This window comes from Lathyrus oleraceus, chromosome 6, assembly GCF_024323335.1.
Source record: "Lathyrus oleraceus cultivar Zhongwan6 chromosome 6, CAAS_Psat_ZW6_1.0, whole genome shotgun sequence".
Lineage (NCBI taxonomy): Eukaryota > Viridiplantae > Streptophyta > Magnoliopsida > Fabales > Fabaceae > Lathyrus > Lathyrus oleraceus.
This window is the reverse complement of record NC_066584.1, coordinates 518,486,332-518,492,119: the sequence shown is the minus strand read 5'-3', so window position 1 is coordinate 518,492,119 and position 5,788 is coordinate 518,486,332.

Here is a 5,788-nt window from a genome sequence, read left to right as displayed (position 1 = left end):
CTCAGATTTTCAAACTTGGTGGTCAGCATCTGTAGTTTGGACATCTTCACCTTGGAAGTACCTTCATGAGTTACCTTGAGGGTATCCCAAACTTCCTTAGCTAGTTCACAGTGGTGTACCAGCCTGAAGATGTTCTTGCTGATTCCATTGAACAATGCATTCAAGGCCTTGGAATTTCCAAGAGCTAATGCCTCTTGCTCCTTGTCCCACTCTTCTTCAGGAATCTGCACACTGACTCCATCTTCACCTGTCCTCATTGGATGTTCCCATCCTTTGTTGACAGCTCTCCAGACTTTGCTGTCTAGAGACCTTAAGAAGGCTATCATACGAGGCTTCCAGTCATCATAATTAGAACCATCCAACATGGGTGGTCTGTTTGAGTGTCCTAAATCCTTGTCCATGGTACTAGAAAGTAACTTCCCTAGATCTCACCCAGAAATTCACAGGCAGGGTGCCTGCTCTGATACCAATTGAAATTCTAGTTATCAGACTTTGGATGTCACACTGGTTGTTATGACATCCAATTCTGCACAGACAGGGATTATGCAGAACTTAACAGTAAGTGCAGTAAATAACACAAGTAATTGTTCACCCAGTTCAGTCCAACATGACCTACGTCTGGGGGCTACCAAGCCAGGGAGGAAATCCACTATTAGTAGTATCAATTCAAAGCTAAACTCACCCGTTTACAACTTATCACTTAATCCCTACCCAATGCAATTTCAATCTTAACCTAAGATCAGAGTTCCTACTCACTCCCCCTCAATCACCTCAGTGATTACTATCTTTAAACAATATTAAAGACAAGTTGAAGTCACACTTCAAACAACTCTTGATTGTGCTTCACAGCTTTAATCAAGATACACAGCACTCACGCTTAAAAGCTTTGAGTGACACAACACTTACAACTCAATGAACACCCTATGCCAAAGCTATCATCTACTTGATAATGACTTGGCTTACAAGATACGTCTAATACAAGACTCACAAAAATACAGCAGTGAAGTATGATGGACACACTTAATCTTCACGCCTCAAAATCCCTGAAACTGAATGAAGGAACGCCTTCCTTTTTATATTGCAGTACCTGGGCTTTTGCACCTGTATTCTCCTGAATTTAAGGTCACACAAGTTCCCATAAATTCAACATTTAGGTTACTAACAAATAGGCTCTTTGTTAGGTTCATTGAATGTAGCTTGGTTGTTGATTTCCTGGATTTTCTCTAAGCTGTTGACTTCCTGAAGAATAGCCCAAGAAAAACTGAAACAGAAAACTGAACAACCTACAATATAGCATATGCTGTCAGGAATGAATGTTACGACATTCAGCTTGACATCAAGGTCCATATGCTGAGTCTGTTTTTCCAGAAAACAGACTGTACAATTTTGCTGACCTGTACATGATCAAAATGACCATACTACAGTGACAGCTTACATCAATAAATGTCAAAGTGTCCAACTTAACATTTACACAATTGGCCTTAAGTTAGTTCTGTAATTCTTTTGAAGAACAAACTAAGTTACATGCTGAAGTATAGCAGAACACCACTCTGTCTAATCTTCAGCAGCTGCTGTCAATTATGAATGTCATAACATCCAGTTTGACATTCAGTCATTAGGCCTTATGCCAGGTCTGGTCTTTCCTTGATAACCAGACTGGAAATAAATACTAAGTTCTAACAGAACACCTGCTGTTCTATTCCTTAGTATCTGTTGACAGGTATGAATGTCACAGCATCCAGTTTGACATTCAATCAATCCTGTGTTAGCTAGTCCTGCAGTAACTACATTGTAGTCACACATACATTTCATGACATCAGTCAAGACATTAGTAACCATCTAGTGTTTTACCATATAATGCAGCCAATTAAACACCTACAATAAGTACAAGGGTGTCGATGATTTCAAGACCTGTTATAATAGTGAGGAGAAGATAACCTCCTTTTCGAGTCATGTAAACCTCTCTTATTCTGGCGACGAGGATGAAGTTGTCTTGGAGGCGTGCTCTAAGGTAGAGAAGGTTAATATGGCCATTCTAGCTAACTTTCACATCCCCTACTTCTACTTGCACCTCCCTATTATCCATGATTTAAGAGTTATACTTCCCTTCACCCAATTCGGGGCGGAGGTTCTAGTGGCAACCAATATCGCCCCTCCGAGATTTTTCCCAATGGATGGAGCTTGATTAAGGAATTTGAAAACATGTGCCAGTGGCTGGAATTTTGTCTTACCATAAGTATTTCTTCTCTTTTTACAGTACCAAGACTAGAACTAAAGGTTGTTGGGTGACCTTGAAGTGCCTTGCTTGGAAAAGTATTATTCAAACACCATTCTAATCATTATAAAAATTGGAAACACGCGTTTGTGAGAGTTAGGGAGAGAGATGACTCCTTTATGGTCACAGTTATGGTTAATGGCACCCCTCGCTTTCATCTATCCTAGACAGAGAATCTAATGGCTCATCAGTTTTGACTTTGACTACCTCACATCTGATGAGAGGGATGTGGTTCATCTTTTGGAAGAGTTCAAATTTATAAGTTTAATATTATAGTGACCCCTTATTTTGGATTGTTTACTCGTCGAGTTACTTAATTCTTCCTTACCTTTTTTTAGTAGAGAAAAAAATGTCTAACATCCCTATGGCTGAAAGGAAGGAATGTCTGGCCAAGAAAAATGTTGAGCACCAAGGGAAAAATAACCCAAGAGTCACCTAGAGGGTCTGATCATGAAGTGGAGCAAGAGGAACATTGAAGGTGAATCCCCTAATGAGCCTCACGTTAAAAAAACAGAACAAGATGTGGGTTCCTCTCATGTCTCACTGGATAATGCAACCATGACCTTTGAGGAGAACACGGTGGACGAGCATTCTTCGCTAGCTAGAAATGACCCACCTCCTTAGTCCTTAATTATGGATGATCCATTGATGCCCTAAATTTCGTTGATGCATGTCTCCTTTTTCACAAAGATTTCCTAGGCGACTATAAGGCCATTTGCTACAGGGCACCTCATAAGTTTTTCGACATGAAGGATAATCATCTGTTGAGGTTTTTATTGATGGTTCAGGTTCAAAGTGAGAAACATGCCCAAATTATGAATGAGATAAAGTCCAAGCTCTCTACTTCCCAAGGAAATCTTGCCAAGTTAAGAGATAGTGAAGAACTTGGTAAACGAGAAGGAAGATATAAAAACCAACCTTGAAGCAGTGTCGTTAAAGTATCAGGATCTCTTCGTCTCAAAGAAGAGCCTGAAGGAGTCTCTTAAGGATGTCATATTCTCTAAGAATAAATTGAAGGAATAATTGTCCATACTTAAGAATGAATAGTGGACACTTCTTATTTGTATTTTGAGCGGGAGAATGAGCAAGAAGCCTTTCTCTATCCTAAGTTGGATATAAGTCAAATGAATCTCTTCAAAATGGTCCATAACGGCTAGTAAGTTGAAGAAGAACATGTTCCACCTCTTGAGAAGTCATGGGTATTTCCTGATTAGGACGCTCATATTGAGTTTGAGGGCGATAAGGTGGAGGAAACTCCCAATGAGGATGTTGCTCGCCAGGAGATTGCTCAGAGGAAAGGTGGCCCCTGGAGGATGGTTGTTAAAAATATGAGTTTATCGTATTTCCCTTTTGCGCCCATTTATAACTCTTTCCTTAGGGGGTTTTGTGTAATGACTTTACCCTTAGGGGTTTTTTGTGTAATGATTGACGGCGCCCTTAAGGGATTTTTGTACCTTTTACCCCTGGGGGCTTTATCAATGAATATATTTTTCTTGTGCAAATGCTTTTTTACAATATTATGAACATGTTTCTCCCTATTGTATGACTCATTAAGAAGGCAAGGGTCCCCCACGAGGATTCAACATAAGTAATTGCTCTATGGGCGGCAAGTAGGGGTGAGAATAGGTTGAGTCGAGTTAGGCTTTGCTAAAAATATCAAAGCCTAAGTCTTGTTGTAACTTATCATAGACTTATTTTTAGTCTTGAGTCTGACCTTTATGAAGGCCTGATTGGTCTGTTAGCCTACTTAAAAGCCTATTTCATGTGAACATGTGTAAATAAGAAATTCAATTCATGTTTATATAAACTAAAAAAATAAAATATAAATGATATTAAAAATTTGTTTGCATTAACCTATTTGAGCTTACATAGTAGCATAAATTTTGTAAGGTTATTTGTTTAGAAAAACTTAAGAAAACAACTTATGACATTGTTCTTAAGGAGTTTCCAACCTATTTTCATAAGTTCCTCTAGATAAGTAAGTTTTATATTTGTATTTTAATTCAAAGTACAAAATAATATTAATAATAATAAAATTATTTATGTTTATTTAAATAGGTCAACCTAATAGGATTAAAATATTTTTTTATGGTCTAAGGTCTAATCTTTTTAGCTAAATAGGTTTATAAAAAAAAATAGGTTTTTTTTTTAAAACAAGCATGACTTGGGCATGTATAATTTAAGTCATAAATATCTCTCTTAGTTTGAATGGCTTATTCTCATCTATAGGGATAAGAAAATTTTCATGTGGATGCAATATTAGTTATTGGCTCTATATTTGCGGCAAGGACTCCTCCATGAGGATCTAACATAAGTGATTATAAGTGATTTTTACTATGGACGACAAATGATTCCTCCATGAGAATCCAATAAATGATTGTTTCTATACACAACAAGGATTTTTATATGAGAATCCGACTTAAGGAATTGCCTCTATGAGAGGCAAAGATTCAGTCACATCTCAATTTTTGATCCAAAATATTATTTAAATAGTTATCCATTTTAAAAATACTGTGATTTTTTAAAAAAATTATTTTCAGTAAATGAATTTTAAATTTATGGTCTTAAAATATTAATAATTATTTTTAAAAAACGTACTAACATCAAATTAGCTCGTAAAGTACAAAGAGACTCTACAATTCAAATTTGTGTCTAACTTAAACAACTTATTAAAGTTTTTTATTTACTAACATTATAAGTTCCATAAAACTTAAAGGAAATCAGTCCTAAAAAAGTTAACTAATACTTTAGAGAACAAGAAAATTATTAAATATATCAAATTAATTTAAAAAATTAAAATTTTAACCGACATGCTCACTCTCATAAACACACCTCTTTTAACTATTTCAACGTAGAAATTCTATATTAATATTAAAAAATTTAATCAACTTAGTTCAATATAGTTTAGAGAGATTGAGCAATGGTTTGATTTCTATATTGAACAAATTGTCAGACTGATCCAATTCTAGTAACCCTAATTAGTACAAACATTTATAGAACTATATTGGTCCCTAAAAAAATATCTGCCAAGTGTCTCTTTTTATTTTATTATATGACTAAGCTATTGAGTGAACATTACTACAAAATAAAATGCCAATAATTAAATTGAATGATTAGATTAGATTAGAGGTGTTCAAATTATGGAGATGAATTATTATATATAATATGAGCATTTGAGATGAGAATCCAAGAAAATAAGATGAGAAGTAGCATCAAATTTGAAAGTTGCGTCACTTTTCTAACTAATCCCAGCCTCAAACCAATACCCCCACTCCCACCTACAATAATTTTATATAGCTAGAGTTGATAGTTGAACATCCATCCCCTTTATTTGGTTTTCAAATTAACCAAATTTCAATCATTAGGTTGGAGTAGAATTCTCTAACAAGATTGAGAAGCATTCAATTTGATATTTTTGTGAAGAATTCTCTTAATAATCCTTGGCGTGAACGTATGGTTTGAAGTTGTATCTTATATAAATAGTCTTCTTGATGAAGAGTTTTCAGTTTGAAG